We start from the raw sequence: 13,590 nt of genomic DNA, 5'->3' as shown, positions 1-13,590 counted from the left end.
TTTGGTGTGACGGGGATTCGAACCCGCGAACCGCAGATTGCGAGTCGAGCGCCCTAACCACCTGGCCATGCCGTGCCTTACACTATCTTACAGTGTGGTTAAAACATTACTATAATTTCAAAATATATAAAAACCAAATAAGCCTGAATTCTTATTATAATATGACCTGGAATCTAGCTAGCATGACTAGACGTATGCAATTTTGATTATTTTACTCTCAACCGAAATATATTAAAATCGAGCGATATAAATATAGTAACAATTTTATGAACTTCTACAGCGCGGTCTGTATTTCATACTGTATGAACCTATGAATTCATATTTAATGAATGGAATTTTGCATCGCATGTTAAAATGTTTCTGCTATGCAATGTGACATTCATAGAGCTATCATATTTAGCGTGTCTTTTTTTTTTTTTATAGCTGGCATCACTTGTATCAGGCGTTTTGTTTTTATATAACTATTATGATAATACTTAGTTTTTGACAGTCCTGAAAATGGCGCTAATCTTACTATCTAAACGCGCGTGCGCGCGCACTTCATTTCAACGGATGTTAACAAAAGGCGGATAAAAATATACTTTAGTAGACATTTTATACAACAACATATTAAGAGCTTATCAAAGTTTTATAAAAGTCTAACGCTACTTCGTAGAATAATATAAGTTTATTTAATGATAGTATCAAGTACGATAAAGTCTAGCTCTAAATAAACTAAAGCAAAAAACGTACACAGGTTACAGTATCAATTTATCTATTTATTGAATACAGGACTTAATTAATAAAGGCTTAACTAATGTTAGGCCTAAGACAAGTGGACAAGTGAAACCCTGTATTTAAAGAAGTACAACTGCAATAAAGACACTAAACTGACCGCATATGTTTTGTGGGTCCCTGCTAACAAGTATTTAATTCACAAATTTTATGAAAACGAGTTTGTTTTGTATATGCCTGGTTTTATCTCTAGAATTTAGTCGGCTGTGTACGTTCATCCATCTGGTTTCTCTTTTGGTGTTTAACTTGGGTTTGCTTTACTTTGTCTCTGGTGCATGACTGCATAACTAGCGTATTTATGGTTTATCCTTTCGGTTAAGTTTATCCTCTGGCTTATGTTTTATTTAAATTGTAGTGGTTGATGGTAAACATTCTGAATTTAGGTTATTCTTTAATGAACATTTGGTATACGTTGGACTTACACTCAGGTGTATGTTTGGTCTATCTTCATTCGTATGTTTCATTCATTCTCGTGTGTACGTTTGACTGATCCTTAGATATATGTTTACTTTACTATCATTTGCATGTTTGACTGATCCTCAGATATAAGTTTGATTTATCGTCACGTGTATCTTTATTTTACTTTTTAAAATATATTTAGTTCACCCTTTGTGGTATGCTTATTTTACTCACTGTTTTATGTTTGAAGTACCACTCGTTGTCATTCTCGATAAATACGTTACTTAAACAATTAATAAAAACTGATTAAGATGTATGTCTGATTCACTCTTCTGTGAATGTTGGTTTGGCTTCTGCTGAATGTTTGGTTTACCATCAGGTGTATATTGATATATCGTTTGAGTTGGCATGTGTTGGCTTACCCTCTGGTGGATGTTTGAGTTACTTTCTGATGCATGCTTGGCTGACCGTCTGGTGGATGTGTGAGTTACTTTCTGATGCATGCTTGGCTGACCGTCTGGTGGATGTTTGAGTTAGTTTCTTATGCGTGTATGGCTTACCCTCTGGTGAATGTCTGGTTTGCCTTCTAGTGTATCTTGGTAACCTAACTAGTTTATATTACTTTTTACCTTCTGATAGATTATTTGTCTTCTGCACTTGTTTGACTTATCATATAGTTAATGGCTGTTTTGTTTATGTGTGTGGGTGTGTATTTTGTTTGTTTGTTTTTCAGCACATATATGTTTTTTTTTCTTCTGACAAATACTTGTTTTCTTTTCGTTATTGTTGTTCTTAACTTCTGGTATCGTCCGTCTAGGTTTGATATATTTAAGACTTTTGTACCCTGTTAGTTCGTTGATGTGCTGTTGACGTAAATCTTTTTTTTTTCTTTCTGGTATATGAATTATCTAAAGAATCCAAAACTATATACCTCTTAAACCTGTAGACGAATGACTGCTCTCAGAAACTACTCAGTGATGGTCCTACTAGCAGAGCCAGATAAATTTCTGAATGGGGTTATGAAGTCCCTTTGGAACGTTTCTACCGCCTATAATGGGATGAATGACATCGATAAAAAGGCGTTTGAAAATAATATGCGCATATATATATATTATTTCTCGAAAAAAAGGTGCGTAACTTATAACATGGTGTGTTAATGCTATTGATTTGTATAAACAAGATGTGTATCTTAAACTCGATGAGTAAATCCAACTGTAAGATAGCAAAATAAAATGTCACCAAAGACAATGAGGAATTGTTGAAAGTCGAACGAGATTACAGGCATTTCGCCAACTTGATATATAGAAAGCTTTGAAAATAATGCTCTAATACAAACACACACACACGAAAAAAAAATATTAATGGCAAGCTCCAAATTCCCTAAAAGCGAGTTCTCTTCGTTCGTGTTTGATGTTGATGTGTATTTCTCTAACAAAGAGTAAGTGATAAGCCTAAAGGTGATTCGTTAAAACAGTTACACTCCTTTGAGACACGCTGCAGTAATGGATAAAGTTTCACGCTTTTACACGCTCGATTGATTAAGTTGATTTTTGAACTTTGTTCAAGGAAATGAGTTTTATTGATTTTATTCCCCAGCGACACTCTGCGTAAGATGCTATCCGCAACTGTAAATCAAAATAACTATAATTGATGGTTTGGATTTTATACCAACAAAATCCTTTCGGCCTCTTGAAATAATTTTATTTTAGTCTAAGCGACAAACTTTCAATTAGTTTCCGGAAGTATCTAATTTAAAAGGTAATTCAAGAGCACTGCGAAAATATCACGCCTTTATTCTACATAGCACAAAGTAAAGAAATCAAATCCTGTGATGTCAAGAAAAGCTGCCACAACATCATTGAGATACGTTAGGGACCTAAGCTACAGATATTATACAATTATTTGTTTTTGTTGTTAAGCACAAAGCTAAACAATGTGTCTTGTGGCCTCCACGGGTATCGAAACCCTGTTTTTAACGTCATAAGCCTTCAGACTTACCACTGAGCCACTGGAAGCCTTTATACAATCATACTGATGTATTGATGCATTTCAGGATAATTCTGTTATGAATTTTATTATTTTGAGTTTATTGAAAATTGACCGAGTTAAGAAAGTTTATACAGAAAATGAAGAGACAGTCAGCTAAATGAGGGTTATTTTTAGTCTTGCGTTCATAAATTCCTGCTTTTGTCCTAGTCCTTTTGGCAAATTGAAGCAAAGTTTTGATTTTAACGGGGAAACGTCCCATGGGTAAGGCACATTATATAGTTATAGTTTCAGAGAAAACTACACAATGAAACGAAATAATGGGAAAATACTGGAATATGGACACTACACGAGAAAAAGAAGAATAAAAAGAAACCTTCGACTAACTTAAAACTAGTACTATTTGTAATTTACAGGAGACATTCATTATACGTGGAACAGTCAGCTCCATCAACTCTTGGACTACTCTTTTACTAACGAATAGTGGGATTGACCGTCATATCATAACGCCCCCACAGCTGAAAGGGCGAGCATGTTCGGTGACGGGGATTCGAACCAACGGCCCGCTGATTGTCAGTCGAGCGCCATAACCACCAGGTCAGGCCCCGTCCTGCATGGGAAAAACTTTGCGTCATAGTAGAGAATGTGGCTCGAACCCGAAACTTCTCGTTAGAAAGGTTGGTGTGTTAGCCACTCTTTATATAGTTTGAATCAACGAACTTATTTGACTGGTTTCAGGACGATTAATCATGGTTTGCTGCACTGTACGCGAGGTTTACAAAGCATGAGCTAATTGTTTGTAGTTTTAGGTATAGGTTTTGGTTCGTTTGGAATTTCGCGCAAAGGGCTATCTGCATTACCCGCAGATTGCGAGTCGAGCGCCCTAACTATCAGGCCATTCCAGGCCCTTAAGTATAAGAAATTGTTACTAAGCCTGGCATCTGTTTAGAAGTTTTTACACAAGATATTCTCGTCGCATGTTCTTTCTTACAAAATGAATTGTTAAAAGTAAATTTTATAAATACTTAATATTAAAACAATACAGTTTTACAACTGGTTCACCAAACTCAACGGCAGGTGTCGTTCCTGTTATAAATAAAGCTATTGTTTGTTCAACTTCTCAGGCCCATTGCTCTCTCTCTGGTCATCGCAATCCGCGGGTTCTAATCCCCGTCACACTAAACATGCTCGCCCCTTTCAGCCGTGGGGGCGTTATAATGTGACGTTGGTTAAAGAGTAACCCAAGAGTTGGCGGTGGGTGGTGATGACTAGCTGCCTTCCCTCTAGTCTTACACTGCTAAATTAGGGACGGCTAGCTCAGATAGCCCTCGTGTAGCTTTGCGCAAAATTTAACAAACCAAACCAAACTCTCTGGTCATGTAGAAATACTTTTTTCAATGTTTCACGTGTTTTAAATTGAGGTTCAAACATGAGGTTCAATTAAAATAAAATACAAATCGGTTTGGACGAATTTATTCAAGAAAATAATGATTATTTAATTAAATCTATTTGCTGTAGCTCAACTAGAATCAGTTTTTCAAAAATAGTAGGAATTGTTAAAGGCTACTGGTGGTGGTAACATTAGTGTACAGAACTAAGAGATCCTGCCACTCTTTATGCAATACTATATTTTTCGACTTTTAATCTTCTGCTGGTATCTTTACCGGGTTATCTGTTTATTATGATGAACATTATAACATGTTATTACCTATTTCTTCAGTTTTACCTGAACGTATGAGAAATATAAGCTTGTTTATATCTTTCTGTAAAAGAAAAGGAAAAAAGATGGAAGAAAGCACGAGCACATCCACCAAGGTTTATGCAGAGCACGCGATTTGACTACTTTCTGCAGTTTTTTTTTTTTTTTCATTTATTAAATTTATACCTGAAAGAGTTTTATGTATATGTCTGCCTATTTGTATGCAAAATTCAATATACAAAATGTACATATCATTGTAATATCAATATAAATACACACATAGATATGTGTGCATTGACGTAGTGCAATAGACTTCCCGCCTATCACAAACTCTATATAGAAAGACAAGAGTCGTCATATGTTAAAGAAATTCAAACTGTATTTACGTGAGTTCCACGTGCATTCCCACGAGATATATATTACGAATGCTTATCAGGAGATGAATAACTGCTAATTACTCAGTAATAGGTCATTCAATAAAAATGTGCATATCCAGACGAATTAACCTACTTTTTTTTTTTAGTTAATTGAAATTAAGCATTTCCGGCTTTAATAATTTTATTAGAGATTTTTCCTCCTATCAAGCTCAGTAAATCATAAGCAATACGAAAAACTTTGTCTCGTGCAACTGTTTAAATTGTACTCTCCCACACAGAACGCTTCACTTTAACGTTGGTCAAATCTTCTTTCAGAACCAATCACAACTTAAATACAAAAACCCCAAATCACGTGTGGTTGACAGTTAGTACGAAAACAACTTTTATTTTAAGTTAAATTTCATTAGGGTGAAACATGGTATTCGCGTTTTGTGTTATCTTTATTTGGTTGGCTGAAGAAATGTGATTTTGTTTTCTTCCAAATTTCTCATCAGTTTGATCTGGCAATCATTGAAAAATGAAATGAAGAAAAATCACGTTTTATCGTGACTCATGTGTTTTGAGGTAATGGATGTTCTGAGGATCAAATTTATCCATTTAAAGACTTTATCGAGTAAGTTAACAAGAAACATTTATGAGACGATATTAACAAGTTTTTTTATTCAACTTCAATTTTTTCAAAATATCTACTTGCGAGACAACTGGATAACTTAGCTCCCACTTTGTAGCTTAGCGGATAAAACAACAGCAATCTACGCTCTGTCCACCACAAGGAATCGAACCTCGAATTGTAGAACTCTTAAGTTCGTGATACTAATTTAGTTTTTTTTTTTCAGATCTGTGAAAAACATCCCGACTCTTGCAAAAAAGTGACATCTAGGAGATAAAACAGTAAACTAATTATTAGTGTCACCAACTATAGCTTATGCCAGCCCAGTTTTGTCCGTAATATCTTGAAGTTTAAAAATTGAGCACAAAGGAAAATTAAGTTTTGTTAATCCGCTGTTCACAATTGTTTCAGTCGTTATAAGTTCTGTAAAGTAACTTTTCTACGATTCCGCTCCCCAGTGGCACAGCGATATGTCTGCGGATTTACATCGCTAAAATCCGGGTTTCGATACCCGTGGTGGGCAGAGCTCAGATAGCCCATTGTGTAGCTTTGTGCTTAATTTACAAACAAACATTTTTCTTATAGTATTTGAGCGAGTTTTCAATGAGTCTGTCAGATAACCGAGGAATATTTGAGTATGTACGGAGGACTTTATAGGCTTTTGTGAGTATAAAGTTTTGTGTTTTATCTGTGTTTTAGAAACGTTCACCCATGCCACGCAGGCGTGTTTTATGACTGGGCTAATGTATGTTTTATATATATATATTGAACGTAGTTTCTGGTGAAGCTTCTTGATTATTCGAGGAGTGTCTCATCTAAATATAGTTGAGGTTTTGTTCTGCTTTGTTTAGTTGATTTTGTGAATAATATTACTCGTGTTTTATGGGTGTTTCTTTTAATCCTCCATTTGTTGCAAAGTTTCATTTCGTTCAGTAGTGGTTGTATATTGTTATAGAAATTTGGACACTCTTCCAAATGGCCACGTCGTCTGCGAACTGTGAGAAGTGTGTGAAATTTGAGTTTATTTTTTTAAGATGCATTTCCTTTATATACATGATGAACAAGGTAAGCCTAAATACTTCTCCTTCTGGGACTCATTCGGAGGTGAAACGTAAGAACAACCAACCGATAGTTTGGATTGTTTTGAATTTCGTGTAAAAGCTACACGAGGGCTATCTGCGCTAGCCGTCCCTAATTTAGCAGTGATAGACTAGAGTAGTTACGGCCCGCGAGGTCTTTTTCTCCGGCCCTAAAATGTTTGGACATCCATAAAGAATTGATGAAAGTCAAAATTCACAAATAAATAAAATAATTAATATCTTAAAACGTATCAGTTGGTTAATTTTTTGTTACGAATGCTATTCAAAAGCGCTTGATTGTGTATTATATATATATATATAAATCTTCTTTATTCCCCACTTTTTTTACATCTTATTGTTCGGCCCCACGCCTTCAGAATAAATATTATTTTAGCCCCTGATTTTAAAATGGTTGGACCACACTGGCAGCTAGTCAACACCACCAACACTTGGACTACCCTTTTACTAATAAAGTGTGGGATTGACCGTCACATTATAACGCCCCGACGGCTGAAAGGGCGAGCATGTTCGTTGGCGGGGATTCGAACCCGGGACCCTCAGATTGCGAGTCGAACATCATAGCCACCAGTTCATCCAACCGGGTAACCACTCTTATTATTTATACTATGACGATTAATTATTGTGTATCATTTTATATATATCTATATATATATGTGTGTGTGTGTGTGTTTAACTAAACATAATTTTAATTATTAAAGACCGCACGCTGTGTTGTTAGAAAACAAAATAAAATAACGTGTTTATATCGCTACAACAATCAGTCGTGTTGTTATAGTTTACACAAGTCTGTATTTGGGAAACGCACAATATTTGTGATACTTCCCAAAATGACTTTTTTAACAGTGTCAAAAAAATTGGTTAAAAATATATGACGCTTAACAAAAACAACTCGTGACTTTCTGTCTGTTTGATTACTTTGAAGAAAACCACAAGTAATTTCCGACTACCATATCTCCCCCCCCCCCCAAAAAAAAGCTATTAGACATTCATGTATGATAATGGCAGTATTTCTAAAAAAAATTAAGCGTTTCAAAAGGAATTTAATAGCTACACAAATTGAATATACAACATTTTTGCAACTAACTCGATGCGTAAATATTCGGTGATGAAAAGGACCAATCACACAAACACACACACAGAGTCTGTTTACAGTTCACGTCGACTGATCTTGGAAAAAATTGTAGCTTGATGTTAAATGTTGTCTCAGCAGAAATTATATGTCTTAACATGAATAGGTCTACTTTGTTTATTTCGGATATTTATGCAAAGCTACTCAAAAGCTATCTGCGCAAAACGTCCCTGATTGTGAACTGACTATAGGGAAAGAAGCCAGTCAGTACCACCCACCGCCAATTCTTGGGCTTCTATAATTGAATAATGATATTTGGCAGTCACTTTTATAACGTACCTACAGCCCTAACTTGCGGAGTGTGAGTTTTGCGGCAACGGAGCGCGAATTGTGGACAGTAGTAATTATAGTTCGGAAGGCTTACGACTGGCCCAGATGTATTTCAAATATATATATTATGGCTCTTATGTGTATATGCCCTCCAGTGGCACAGCGGTATGTCTGCGGACTTACAACGCTAGAAACTGGGTTTCGATACCCGTGGTGGGCAGAGCACAGATAGCCCTTGTGTAGCTTTGTGCATAATTAAAAACAAACAAACTTATGTGTATATATATATATATATATATTTGAAACACACTTTTTTCTTAACGCCATGTCCAACAGTGTAAAAACTATTATTTAATTAGTAAGATTTACAGACAGTAGGTGTAATCCTACACTTGCTTTACATTGCAAACTTGCCACCTAACATTCCAAGGATTCCAAAATCTAAAGGTGATTAAATTTAGTCACAAAAAAATATGTATATCATAACTGATTCTTTCTCTTTGTTTCCGTATGGAAATTATTATCGTAACTTCCTGGTAGAACCTTAATTGCTTTGCCCAAAGAAATGCAAGCAGACAAAGACACTGGCTATATTTACTGACCAGACTTGCACAACCCCACTTTCCTCGTTCATGACAAATGTTCGTGTTTAGTTTGTTCTATGTCTCTTTTGTCTGCGTCCTAATGTACTTGTGTAGCCGAGAAATGCGCGGATATTACGAATTATTGATGTGTACAACGCATCGTTAACGAGAAAATGTAAAAACAAAACAAACAAAAAATGATTTGGTAGAATTGCTTGTATCTGTCTTTTTTCCAAGAATCTTAGCGGCAGACTAGTTTATGTTCATAAATATACGATAACAGTCAAAGGTGAAGTACGTACACGAATGTTCCAGAAAAGTGATCATTCAATAATGGATCTCTTATAATGTTTTTGGAATGTGTGTAAATTTCCGAAAAATTTTGACACTCTATAGAGCTTACGAATTTATAGAAAGTTTAGATACTTATTATTTCACGGTATTTGTGGAAAATCTTGAAAAATTCTATTGAACTTATGGTATTTCTGGAAAATATACTGAGCTTTTAAAATTTCTGGGAAATTTCGACAGTAGTGATCTTATAATATTTTTTGGAAAATCTAGATACATTCTATTGGTATTTCTGGAGAATTTACAAATTCTGTTGGGCTTATTGATATTCATGGTAGTCATATTCTATACAATATAAGGGATTTTTTGGAAAATTTAGGCATACTCTATTGAGCTTATGCTGTAGTATTTGTAGAAATACCATGATTTTAATAAAATGTTGTATCTAAATTTTTCCTAAATACCACAAACTTAGTACAGAAATACGAAAAGTTCATTAAATGTCTAAATTTGTCTAAAAATTCACAAGCTTCTTAGAATCTATTTAAATTTTCGAGAAAAATTGTAATCTTAATATAATGTTTCTGTCCCTTTTCAGAACTGTCAATAATGGTGAACAATAAGCCTTAAAAGTTTTCTGTTCTTAGATATTCTCGGATAAACTTATTTCTGCGTTAGTATCAGATAGGACCACTTAATAACCGCAGGATCGAACAGGACATTTACTGAGTAGCCTGAACTTGAAAGTTTGACTAAGTTTTAGCAGTGATAAATAGCTAGACTGGATGCATGTGATGCTAAGTGTAAAACTAACTTTGTTATGTCACAAAGCAGAAACAAAAACAAAACAGTGTGCATAGTTGTGTAGACATTTAGACAATTATCTCTCTGAATAGAACTTTGGCATTCTGTCTCTCGAGATGAATTAAACACAATGAAAAAGCAAGTGGAACTGAGAGAGACTAAAGGTTCCAATTATGCAAGAAACTTCACATTTATTTTCTTACAATAGTATCAACAGATGACTGCTCATTCTCTGACAGCATTCATTAGCTCTAACATAAAACTTATCATCCACTTGGCCAGCAAAGGACATTAAAATCATTAACCCTTTCAACACAGATATGTGATACTACTGCAATATTCCCTTGGGCAGAGTAGATATTATCTGCTATAGAGAACAATGACACATATGCAATTAAAATGAAACAACTTCAACAGTGGTTTTTTGGATGATGTGTTTATGTCAAAACTGCATTGGAGTTAGCTAAATGAAATTTTGTAAATTCCTTTTATTAAAAAAGCAGGTAGAAACTTACTTTATGCTTGCATATCACACTTTTTCTTCCTCCTCTGTTTCAAACTTGTCCTCAAGCCGACAATTAAATTTAACTTTAAGACCAATAAACTCTATACTCACGACATGATAAAGAAGCACATTAACTTTCTATTGTTTGTAAAAGCACGTATATGTCACACGGACAACACAACCCTTTAACAAAGAACTACAACTCAAATACAGTGTGTGTGTGTGGTGTGTGTATTATATAGCAAAACCATATATTGCTATACACATATACCGTAATTATGCTTTGTCAAGTACTCTAGTAGTTTACACAGATTGCCTCTGCCTACAACACGAGTCACGTTGGTAACCAAAGGTTACTCTCCAAAACTAAGCTTAGTAGTGACAGTAATGTCATATTGGGATCAGCAAACTCCGCTCATCTATATTTCAGGTTTCATGAAGTAAATAATCACTGGCAGAATCTTGACGAATTAAGAAATGTTAACTAAAAGTTTATTCTAAGATTAATGCTTACTATTTTACCTCAAAAAACACTCAGGTAAAACACAACTACTTTATTGCCTGTAAACTCAGCATAGTTCATATAGTGAAACTCTGCTTGATATCTCGTAAAACAAGTCATTGGTCACATGCTCTAATGATTGTCCTAAGGTTTGATGATTAATCAGTCCCTCCCACACCAATTGGGAGGTCGACATCGGCAATTCTTCCACCAGTCAGAGCTGTTGGTTGCCTCTATCTCTGGCAACTCGTCATAGGCTACCAGATCAGTCTCTTGCAAGTAGAGCCCACCTAACAGCGTCTAAAACTAAGTGGCTAAAACAATTGGTTGAAATCATTTTTCTTTATAGAATACATAAGACACGTCAGCAAGAATTAGTGAGAGGAATTTTAGTTTAGATTTGTCTTTGTGATTCGTATGTTATTAGAGAACTTGTAACCAACTAAGTAGTGGACTGATAAGCAATTTGGCATATATACAGTTAAAAAAAAGATATGTTCAAAAAGCCGTTGAGGTCCGTATGGACACCGCTTATAGGTCTGACATGGTCTTGTGGTTAGGGCGCTCGATTCGCAATCTTCGGGTTCGAATCCCCATCACACCTAACATGATCGCCCTTTCAGTTGTGGGGTTGGGTGTTATAATGTGACGATCAATCCCACTATTCAAAACGAATCCGCTTGTAATTTTAGGGATAAAAATGTGTCTGTCAGATAATCTCAATTGAGCAGAATTGCTGATATGTTCAACTTCTTTATATCGAGTTTTCTGATACGTTACCATCAGGTTATTTTAATGATTTTATGTAGGTCAATGAATCTATAAAGCACCATTATGGATTTAATGATGATATAAATATATATATATAAGTGATGGGAGACAGGAAGTGCTTGTAGTTAGAGTTTAACTGTTTTACAATTTTAATTATATATATATATATATGTACACAGAATAAGCTTAAATCGTTAATATATATGTATGTACACTTGTAAATAAAATCTATGATTGAACTATTCGAAGCGTGAATATCGAATACTTAGTTACATTTAAAAGTTCATAACAAAAATATCAACCAAAGCTTAGCTGGACTAGCTATGGGGTAGTCGATATTATTGTCAAAGTTAAAGGTTTGTTTGTTTGTAATTAAGCACAAAGCTACACAATGGGCTATCTGTGCTCTGCCCACCACGGGTATCGAAACCCGGATTCTAGCGTTGTAAGTCCGTAGACATACCGCTGTACCACTGGGGGGCCAAAGTTAAAGGACTGAAACCGATTTAAACTTGGATGAAATCTTGTAGTATATAAATTCGGCGTTGCGTGTAAATTGTTCAGTTGGTTGTACACGTTGTTGTTTTTTTTCTTAAGTATAATAGCACAATGATACTGTCCGTCTGTGTGTTTTATTTGGCTCTAAATCTGCAACTTATTTGATAATATGTTTATTTATTCAGATCTCTATTCACGAACTTCATACAAAAAAAAACTCCCGGTATAATTCTTAAACAATGATCTTGTGGTTCGTAAAATGTTTGAGCGAATCTACTTAAAAACAATGGGGTGGAGCAAGTATGACATTTACCCAAACACGTACATGTCGAGTTTACACCAACTGTGTACGGGATGCAATACTTTGCAAACTGCAGAAAATATGTTATTATTTCGTTCTATCAGTAAGTGGTCACATATACAAAGTGATGGAGTTTAGATAACGCGGTGATTACTACTTAAATGTAATGTATAATATATATTTATATTTCAAAAGTGCTTTAGAAAAGGTTTAAGTGAATCAAAATTGCAACATTTCAAATGCATGTGTGTGTGTGCTTATTTCTACGCTATTGATTCATCTTTTTTTACAGTTTGCCAACAGTTTTTTATCAGTACTTCAACGAAACATAACACGGTTTTCTTCTACATTATCTACTCTTTGAAAGAGAGGTTTGATGAAAGTTTGTTTTAGGCACAAATAAATCGATACTGTTTGGTTACAATCACGCACGCTAGGGAAACTTGCCCTTTTATTTTTCAGTTAGTGCATTTATCTTTAAAATTTCACAGAACGTAGTGAATGATTTTGTAGTTTAGGAAAGTTAGTCTAACAAGATCATCATTGAAACATACCTATTTATAACGCATGCAGAAGCATACGTAAGCTTTTTCGTTTAAATCCAGTATTGGTAAATAGATTTAAGATTAGGCTTAGCCAAACCTTATTCAGTTAAGTCAAGTCGTCTGCTTTGATTTTAACTTGTGGCTACTTGTTAATGTCGGCAAGTTATATATATCCACAGTTCTAGTATAATTATAATAACTTTGTTATTCTTAAACTCCAATATGTGGTACTGCGTATAGGTTCACGTTAAAATAATGCCGATTCAATATTTCCAAATAGATTATATGTAAGTAGAACACCGTCTCAATCACCAATTGTGGGTGACAGCAAGGTGTAAATAGGTATCAAACTTTTATTAGATAAAGACAAATCTTCAAAATATAAATTAAATTGTTTAATAAATTAAAATATAGATAAAATTGTTTAATAAATTAAAATATAGAT

The 13,590-nt window shown here is 34.7% G+C and overlaps 1 protein-coding gene across 3 annotated transcripts in view; it reads right to left on the bottom strand.

The window, feature by feature from the left end:
- The window catches only part of LOC111088327, a 96,962-nt gene that overhangs the window by 15,985 nt on the left and 67,387 nt on the right, over window positions 1-13,590 (bottom strand). The window contains exon 1 of one of the 3 annotated variants that reach the window (XM_022398113.1): window positions 2,105-2,180. The exons of the other annotated variants lie outside the window; for them this stretch is intronic. The gene's annotated coding sequence lies outside the window, so the exon portion shown is untranslated. Of the gene's footprint in view, window positions 1-2,104; window positions 2,181-13,590 lie in introns of those variants that run through there. 3 annotated transcript variants of the gene reach the window in all.

Source organism: Limulus polyphemus, unplaced genomic scaffold, assembly GCF_000517525.1.
Source record: "Limulus polyphemus unplaced genomic scaffold, Limulus_polyphemus-2.1.2 Scaffold3547, whole genome shotgun sequence".
Classification (NCBI taxonomy): domain Eukaryota; kingdom Metazoa; phylum Arthropoda; class Merostomata; order Xiphosura; family Limulidae; genus Limulus; species Limulus polyphemus.
The sequence above is the reverse complement of the archived record's forward strand: the minus strand, read 5'-3'. Positions and strand labels throughout refer to the sequence as shown.